General features: G+C 46.3%; 1 long non-coding RNA gene across 1 annotated transcript; it reads right to left on the minus strand.

Annotated features, from left to right (window-relative positions):
• Positions 1–370: 370 nt before the first annotated feature.
• On the minus strand, positions 371–5,766 carry LOC107833275 (uncharacterized). Its single transcript, XR_001658995.1, has 3 exons — positions 4,564–5,766; positions 552–686; positions 371–411 (listed from the first exon to the last, which is right to left on the minus strand). It is a non-coding gene; the product is annotated as an uncharacterized LOC107833275 (long non-coding RNA).
• Between the last annotated feature and the right edge of the window lie 2,223 nt (positions 5,767–7,989).

Here is a 7,989-nt window from a genome sequence, read left to right on the forward strand (position 1 = left end):
ACACACACACACACACACACACACACACACACACACACACACACACACACACACACACACACAGAGCGGGATAAAACAATGTTGCAGCTGGCGATGCGTGAAGACGACTCCATCGCTCCATATATCACACATACTGTCCGCGTTTCCCAGCTAAATAACAACATTATGAACAAAAACATCAGAGAAATCAGGTTTTTTCCTCCTGCTTCTTTTTCCTTTGAGCTTCACATCAGCAGTGGCAAATCCAACCAGATCCATGTCGGACCTTCACCGCTCCTCTTCCTCGCCCTGCAGCGTCATTCCCACTCTGCTCTTCGTTCTTCATGGCTAACGTCTATTAAACACCTCAGTTTCATTTTTGTGTTTTAATTGGTGATTAATCAATCCTGGGTTCGATAAACTGAGAAACTGCTGCAGACTTTACTGATCTGTCTAAATCGCCTAATTTCATATTTTGCTGCACATTTTTCCTTTTTCAGAATCAGTTAACTCTGATGTTACTGGAATCTGGAGGATTAAATGTTAAATCTGATCTCCAGAACTCCACCAACCATGTTTAGAGATGTTTGGTCATTTAATCTGGATTCCTCTGTGCATCTCCTGAAACACTGCAGCAAACGGCTAATTCTGGACTTCCTGTGATCTTCCACATGAATTTTCCTCTACAGTGACATTCAGGCCAAGGTCTGCATAGCAAATTTAAATTGAATGAATTATCAGCAGCATCAAGCTTCAGAGGCGTTTAAAGCCCAGCAGATATTTCTCATGAGAACCTCATGTTGTCGGCCACAGGAGCCTTTCAGCTGTTGGCTTCGTGATTTGTGTCCTCTCATGCTTGGCCAGGGGTCAGGAAGGCGCAGTGTGTGTGTGTGTGTGAGGGTCATAAAGACAATCTGGGGTGAGCACTACATTTGGCTCGCCTGTGGAAATCCCAGCTTGTTTTCACTCTGGGGAAAGTTTACAGTCGTTCTCTGGTTTCTCCTGGCCGGACGGCCATTTTGTTTTCTTTGAAGGTTGCAGCTCCTGCGTCAGGACCCTGAGGAACCTCACAGCTCAGCAACACAGGGAGGTGAGGGGTCGCATGTTTCCCAGACGGACCCCAGCCTCAGTTTGCACTTGGAGTAGGAGTGGAAAGTCCAGGCCAGAGGTTCTGCTCCAGTTTCCGCCAAACTCTGTTTCTCTGCTTCCAACAACAACTGGGAAGAAGTGTGAAGTCTGGTAGACTTCGTTTGATTAGGAACCAAAACTGCAACACTTTCATCTGCTTTGAGCAGCCTGTTCCCCTCCTGGCCTGTGGGGGCGCTGCACCATGAACCACTAAAGGAAACGACACAAAAACCTCTGAAGACACTGAGAGCAACTTCCTTCTTCACCAGATGGAAACAAGATGGAGGCGTCAGATTTTAGCGGTTGGAGGATTTCTCTTTAGTCTTTGGCTGAAGACCAGGAGCCATTTCTGCTGCTAGCGCTAGGCTAACATGTTAGCTTTGGTTGTATTTACCCAGAATGCCCTGCGCTGTAGTCCACTTCCTGCTTTTGGAGCGGTCTCCGGTCTGCTTGGCGTTCACACATGAATTCAATCCGGTTCAACTAAATGATAAAGCAAATGTCTTATTATGATAAAGCTAATTTTCAGCCTGAATGATGATCGATGTATAGAAGAGGATTATTGCCACTGGAAAAAAATGTAAAAAGTCAGAATCTGGGTTTTTTTTTCTGTGGTCTAAATTGTTTTCTGTAACGATACGATAAATGTCCATCACTAACAGATGGACAGAAAACAATCTGTATTTTAGGTCCTTCATTTGGTCCCTTTTTGAGGCCGACGGCAGACAACATGCAGCCAAACGCAGTAGTTGTGCTCCTGTTGTCAGGCTGCAACAGGAAGTGGAAGCCTGGGAGGAGAGCAGCTTCACGCAGGAGAAAGGAAAGCATCTGGCATGAAAAGCAGCTCTAAAACAGAGAGGTTAAACACAATAATGCAAAGAAGTATGTCAGAAGATTACCAGGAGCACCCTCAGCAGTGAAAAGCCTCGGTGGAGTGGCGTGTTCACATAAATACAAAGTGTCATTTCCATAAGCGCTATCTGGTTAAACCTGTCCGCCTCCTCGCCGGCTGGGTAAGAGGGCACAGATAGGCCTGTCTAATTCCAGCGACACGCATTATTTAGAAATCCTTCACTTTCCCCCAGACGCGGCCAGCAGCCGCTGATGCAAAACACATCAACGGGACGAAGAGCAGGAGGAAGAGGAGGGCGGCCCCCGCCGGGCCCGCGGCGTGAGAGACGGTGACACTGATTAATGAGAAAGCGTCTCGTCACAAGAGCTTCTGGGTAATAGACTACACGGCGAGTCAATGGAGGCGACTCGGAGGAGCAGAGTGGACCGGGCCTTTCATCCCGGAATGATACCACAAGGGATGCAGTTTTGTTTCAGGAAACAAACGGAAAACACAGCTGGGAATTTTATCTCCCATCCTCTAATTACAGCAGCTCACTGATCCACAGCAGGCAGCACGACTCGCCACAAACAGGAAGTTACTCATCTCAAGCCCTCATGACACGGGCTTAAAAATAAAGAGGTTTATGACAATCGGCAGCCAATAACCATCGGTTGTATTCTGTGCTCTACGCCAGGCAGTAAACCGTGATTTTAAATATTAAACTGGCTCTGATCAGGCTGCTCCCAGAAAGAAAAAGGTTTTCCTGCAGGTTCTTTGATCGCTGCTTTGAGTCTGACAGAAAATGAAGGGATTACAAGATTATTCCCATTTCTGCTTCAAAGCGCATGTCGCCAACCTTTATCTGATCCGCACTGGACAGAACCAGAACCAGAGCACATGGAGCTGGTTGGTGCATTTCATCAGCAGATTGCTCAGTATCAGGCCGATCGATCACCGATCAGAGACACAAATGAGTTAAATCCAACAAAATGATTTATCTCTAATATTTAACATCAGATAAAGATCCTAAGTCTAATAGATCAGATGAACCGATCAATGAGCAATACTGATCTCCAACCTGCCTGCCGATTTTTAACCTTTTAATTCTGTAATTTCAGAGAAGTAACTCTTTACATTTTATTTATTCTGCAGGTCTTTAATCGAGCTCTTAGTTTGAAATCCAACAGAAAATGGAAACTGTTATTGAATTAAAAAATAAATGAAATCACTGATCAGAACCAATCGAGGAAAACTGATCGGATCAACTGGTTTATCTCTGGTATTAACAAGTGATAATGTTGCAACCAGTGAATCCAATGAACTGATCCCACATTAAATAAACTTCTAGATAAAACTGGTCACCAACTTCTGACCTGCCAATCCATCCATCATCCATCCATCCATCCATCCATCCATCCATCCATCCATCCATCCATCCATCCATGCCTATCTCTAGCTAATGTTCGGGTGAGAGGCGGGCCACCCTGGACAGGTCAACCGATTTTTAACCTAATTCTGTAATTAACATGTTTTTATCTCAAACATTAAAATATAAATCAAATCCATCACCAATCAGAGCCAATCTCTGGAAAATGAGCCAATCCCAGCACATTACAGATGGATGTAATTATTACATAATGCAACAAATGTTCAAATATCAGCATGCATGCCTCCATAAAATGAAATAGCATCATTACTTTGCGCACCATGACTCAACAATATTCTCCTAATTACTCCCATTTATGTCCATTTGGAGCCAAATAGAGCCATCACAGCTGCATTAATCCTGATGGATTCCATATCTTATCTATCATCACTGACTTTTAATGAGTTTTTATTCCTCCCGCCCCAACTTATTGGAAGAATAAGTGAAATTAAAAAGAATAACTGGACCCCAGTGAAGGTTTATCTCTGCTGGGAAATAAAGGAGCAAAATCCGTCAGCAAACGGGAAGCAAGAGCGGAGCGACAGGAGCGGGACATGCGGGACACATGACCGACATGACGGGAAGAAAAGCGCCTTTGTCCCTGCGAGCTGCACGAGTTTAACGCAATTACAGCAAAATGCAATTAGCGGACACGGGATAGCAGCGCATTCCTGCGTCCACACACACACGCGCGCGCGCGCGCACACGCACACACACGCACATACTAAGTGTCCAAAGTGAGGAGAAAAACACACAGCCAGGGCGTCAACGCGCGCATGTGACACGCATCTCCACTTCTGCGCTTTTTCTGATCCGATTTCCTCCAGCAGCAGCGGGGAGGACGGCGGGCTTCATGCGCTCCTCCGCCGGCTGCAGAGTCCCGAACGCGTCGCTCCAAACCCGGTGGTGGTGATGATGATGGTGGCGGTGATGATGGCGGATGTTCTGCATGCTCGGCGCAGCGGATCGGCGAGGCTCATAAAGGCGGCGGCGTTAATTCCTCATAATGGCGTTCATTCATCAGCATCCGGGCTGCCGCGGACCGCGAGCCGCGGCGAACATCCACCCACTGACCACTGAGATCCGGACCGGCCGTTCATTCTGACCCGATTCAACATCTCCACACCGGACAGCCGCAAAAAAATTAATAAAATAAAAATAAAAACCGGAGCAGAAAGAGAGGAGAATAACTTACAGCCTGTCTCCAGGGACGAGCAGGCGGCTCTCCACCATCATATCGGGCAGAAAATCCAGGTTGTAGGCTGAAGTCATGCTGCCTGCCTGGCCGGTGTCTGCGGCGGTGTGCGCGCCTCCCTCCGGCTGTCCGTGTGTGTGAGAGCGCCTCCCCGATAAGAAAGGAGCGTCGCTCTGCCCGAACTGCGCCTGGTCGCGGAGACGGAGAGGGACAGGTGCAAGAGCCAAGGCCTCCCTAAAGGCGGTGCAGCCTCCAGCAGTTGTCACATTCTCCCCCCCTCCCTCTGCCTCTCTGGGTCCCGGTTCGGGTCCGGGTCTGGTCGCTGCTGCTGGTTCCGATCCGCCCGTCCTGGATGGTGAAGCCGCTCTGCAGCAGCGCAGCTAGCGGAGCTGGAGGAGCGGATCCAGCAGGGAGGCGTGGCGCTGCAGCGCTCCTTAAATAGACTCGGCGCTGCGCGGGAAAGTATTCACACCCTTCAACTTTCTCACAGTATTAGTACCACACCGGTTGTCCAGTGGAAAACTGAAAAGTGTGGCGTGTGTTTTCCTTGGAGATGTATTTCCTTTCCAGATGATTGCATCACTTCCTTTAGTGCAGCAGGTGAAACAACGGAACGCAGTGGGTCCAGGCAGGGCTGGACAATATGGCAGAAAAACTTATATCAGCGCTTCGTATCAGTTGATACTGATAACTATTGATCAGTTTTTTGTTTTAAATATCTGAAAAAAACCAAACTGCTGGCAGAACCTTCAGGTTTTATCCTCAGTTTGTGGAAACCAGAAACTGCTGCTGCATGTGTTCAACAGGCTGTTGCTAGGTAACCAAAGAATGAATGAGTTGCTAGGTAACCGATTAGTGAGTTAGCTAGTTGATTCCAGCTTAGCTTAGCTAGCCATGAAAGGTTGAGCGGCTACAGCCTTTCCTCTGCCTACATCTCCCAGAATGCTGTGTGGTTTTGGATCACAGTTCAGTGAAATTATTGATGTATTATTTATTGATATTGATCAGGTGTCTGTAACGATAGATACTGTAAGATCCATCAGACTGGATGGACAGCGTCCGGTGAAACCATTCACTCAGCATGATGCAGCCGTCAGCGTGCTTCACCATGACGACGGAGGGCTGATGTACAGAGACACTCCTCCAGTTTCCTGTAACTTTGTAGCCTAAAACTTTTGTTCATTTGAGTTTTTAAATAAAATTTCATGAACACAACAATGAAAAGCAATGCAGAATCATGAAACGGATCTATATTTTCAATAATCTACAACCAAATGACTAGAATTTCTCTCAAACTGAAACCATTCTGGTTCTGGTTCTGGTTCCATGGAGAACACCCAGCATCATGTAAACCAGTTGAACCAGCAGCAGGTCTGAATTTAAACGTTATAGAAACGTTTAAAACTTTGAACATCTTAAAATAAAGGAACCAAACTACAACCTGAACATGATGCTGCTTCACTGAAGCATGGTAGTGGCAGCATCATGCTGTGGGGAGGCTCTTTACAGACACTTTGAATCCCATCTGAGCTTCAACCCTTTAGATATCTAGTTTTATTATTATTATTTACAAAATAAAAAATGTTAAAACTGTATAAAAATGTACAGACTTTTACAAAGATCAGCAGAAATTTCTTCGTCTGTATTGAACAACATGACATCCACACGGATGGATCACTTTGTGCTGCTTTGCATCCTTACAGGCGTTCAACACTAAAGAATAAAGTTTGACATTATTTTCCGTGTGATCAGCTCCAGAAACCGGCCCAGCTCCTTCTGCTCACGGCTTCATTTAAATGTGAGACTTCGTCTGCAGCTACTTGATCTCCATGTCCAGTCAATAATCTGTCAACAAATCAATTGTTAGTTTAATAGATTCTTGCTCCAAATAACAGCTAATTACACGAGCAGCTCTGAAGCTCACGCCGCGCTGCACAATCACCATTCAGAGCGAGCAAACAGTTGGGGCAGAATATCGCCGCAATAAAAGCGCGGCCAGTTAGGTGATTCACACTCAGTTGAGTTGACCAAATTTGGAGAGGTGCAATTACACATGGGGATAGCTTTGTAATAATCAGCCTGCCCATAATGTGCTGACTGTATTTTGTGCTGTGTTAATTGTGTGGGTCCAGAACGGCTCCCTGTGGAAGTGGACTGAGCCTGAACGCACCGCGGCGCCGCAGCAGCTCCTTGCTGCCCCACTTCCCTCGCTCCCTGCAAGAAGCAGAAGAAACGGAGGCACTCCAGTGAAATAATGAGCCTCTCTCATACGGAGGAAGGCGGCTCTCTGGGGAAGAGGACGAGTATCTGGGTCAATGTGGGGAAAATGTGCTCAGTCTGCACACGTAGAGCAGCGTAACTGTGTGGAGTGGGCGGGGCTTGGAGAGCGCATGGATCCACCTGACGCTGTCCCGCGGAGGAGACGACCGGACGTTACATAACCCATCACATGCTTCACGCGCCGATCGAACACAAGCATCGCCGGAGGTAACGGCAACGGAGGAGCGCCGCTCACGCCTCCAGTTTCTGCCCTTCAGGGCTTCTGTAGTGCCCAGAGCAAATTACATTTAAAACAGTCATTTACCTGCCAAGAAACGCTGGATAGGCCACAAATCTCTCTGTCAACACATCTCACTGAAATTACTCTGCAGCAAAGGAGCAGGCCTCTTTTGAGAAGTGATGACAGCGAGTTCCTGCTGAAAATAACCTGAAATCCACAGAAACAACAATAAGCATGACAGGAAGCGGATAAAGCAGTAGGTTAAACTAATTCAGCCGTGTCATCGCTGTTATCGCTGCGCTGCTGTCAGATAGCAAGAATTATTTATCTCCTCCCACAGATTCACATCATCCTGCATTAGCTGTAACTCAAGAAGACAGAACTCATCTTCCAGAAGCAGATAATGTTGTTCCTCTACAAAACTCACATTAGATCTAGAATACCAAACACATCAGACGTCCAGCTGGAGACCAAAGACCAACGGAGACAATCTGAACCTGCTTCACAGCTAAAGGCTAAAAACTGCCAAATATGCATCAAATGCAGGAGCTACTTTCTACTGTTTTCCTTATTTCCTTCTTGCAGGTTCAATCAATCAACACCAATTAAAATGAACGGTGCTCCAGGATTGGCTGCTTTGTAAACATTAGCCGTTAGCTCATCAACTAGCATGGCGTCAACAGATTCCAGCCTCCAAGATGCAGCTTCCTTCATATGACGGCAAACACAAAAACTTTCCAGAATGTTGGAAACTTTCTATAACAAATTAATCTCTGATTAATCTCTGATTAATTTCTGAGATTAATCTAAAAATTTCGGAGTTTTTTGGTAGAAATTTACTTTAATATCTGCACCAGTCGTGAAACTTTAAAGTACAGACAGATTTCCTGCAAATAATTTTGTGTTACGTTCCACAGAAAAATACA

This window comes from Poecilia formosa, unplaced genomic scaffold, assembly GCF_000485575.1.
Source record: "Poecilia formosa unplaced genomic scaffold, Poecilia_formosa-5.1.2 Scaffold355, whole genome shotgun sequence".
Taxonomy (NCBI): Eukaryota; Metazoa; Chordata; class Actinopteri; order Cyprinodontiformes; family Poeciliidae; genus Poecilia; species Poecilia formosa.